Source organism: Mandrillus leucophaeus, unplaced genomic scaffold (genome assembly GCF_000951045.1).
Source record: "Mandrillus leucophaeus isolate KB7577 unplaced genomic scaffold, Mleu.le_1.0 Scaffold43, whole genome shotgun sequence".
NCBI lineage: Eukaryota > Metazoa > Chordata > Mammalia > Primates > Cercopithecidae > Mandrillus > Mandrillus leucophaeus.
In genome coordinates this window covers 1,316,482-1,318,112 of record NW_012104587.1, presented here as the reverse complement: position 1 = coordinate 1,318,112, position 1,631 = coordinate 1,316,482, and positions in this window count along the sequence as shown.

The window sequence follows — 1,631 nt, the reverse complement described above, 5'->3', positions numbered from 1 at the left end:
CTTCTTCCTGCCTGGTGAGTCATTTGCAGATATTTCTGTCAGGCTAACCTCAACTGTCTCTCATGTACAACAGCAGCTTTCCTACTGATCAATTAGTCCAGGCACATTGACACAAGCCCCTGGATTTTGCAACATGATGGCGGTGTTTGATAATTACCATTCTGCTTTAGGTTTCCTCCAGAGTATGTTTCCTCTGGTTGCAGGTTTCAGGGGTAACAGATACTTTCAAAAAAGTTTTTCACTCAGATTCAGTTTTCTTGACAACATGATCAAGAAATGTGGTCTTTTCCTCCCATGGGTTCCTCAAAGGTATGAATGCTAAAATTACTATCATGCTAAAAATACATTTGTTATTTTTAATCTTTTTTTTTTTTTTTTTTGCTTTGATGAGTTTTGTTTTTCGCTTTTGTTTTTGTTTTTGTTTTTTTGAGACAAGGTCTTGCTCAGTCACCCCAGGCTGGAGTGCAGTGCTGAGATCTCAGCTCACTGCAACCTCTGTCTCCTGGGCTCAAGTGATTCTCCCACCTCAACCTCCTGAGTAGCTGGGATTACAGGCATGCGCCACCACACCCAGCTAATTTTTGTAGGTTTTTTTTTTTTTTTTTGTAGAGGCAGAGGTATCACTATATTGTCCAGACTGGTCTCGACTCCTGGACTCAGGCTATCTGCCAGCCTTAGACTACCAAAATGCTGGGATTACCAGCACTTTGGGAGGCCGAGGAGGATGGATCACCTGAGGTCAGGAGTTTGAGACCAGCCTGGCCAACATGGTGAAACCCTGAAATACAAAAATTAACTGGGCGTGGTGGCAGACACCTGTAATCCCAGTTACTTGGGAGGCTGAGACAGGAGAATTGCTTGAACCCAGGAGGCAGAGGTTGCACTGAGCTGAGATTGCACTGCTGCACTGCAGCCTGGGCAACAAGGAGAGAAACTCAGTCTAAAAAAAAAAAAAAATTGCTGGGATTGCAGGATTACAGGCATGACCCATTGTGCCCAGCCTTGATGAGTTATGTTTTCAGTTTTTTCTTCACACAGCTTGTGCCTAATGCCTCCCAAAGGCAGGAATGCTTATAGTTACACGTTGGCCTCCCTGTGTTTTGGAGCTTAGCATATTCATAGTGAAAATGGCTGATTGTATAATTATGTATTTATATAAAACGGGGGGGTGGCATACTTTTTCTTTCTCTCCTCCTCCTCCTCCTTCAAATGTAAAAATCATTCTTAGCTTAAGGTTTGTTTAAAAACTGGCCACAGGCTGGGCGCGGTGGCTCACGCCTGTAATCTTAGCACTTTGGGAAGTTGAAGCGGTTGGATCACTCCTGAGGTCAGGAGTTCGAGACCAGCCTGACCAACATGGTGAAACCCCATCTCTACTAAGAATACAAAAAAAATGGCCAGCCACAGTGGCTCATGCCTGAATCCCAACACTTTGAGAGTCAGAGGTGGGCGGATCACCTGAGGTCGGGAGTTCAAGACCAGCCTGACCAACATGGTGAAAACTGTCTCTACTAAAAATTAGCCAGGTGTGGTGGCGTGTGCCTGTAATCCCAGCTACTTGGGAGGCTGAGGCAGGAGAATCGCTTGAACCCGGGAGGTGGAGGTTGCAGTGAGCTGAGACTGTGCCACTG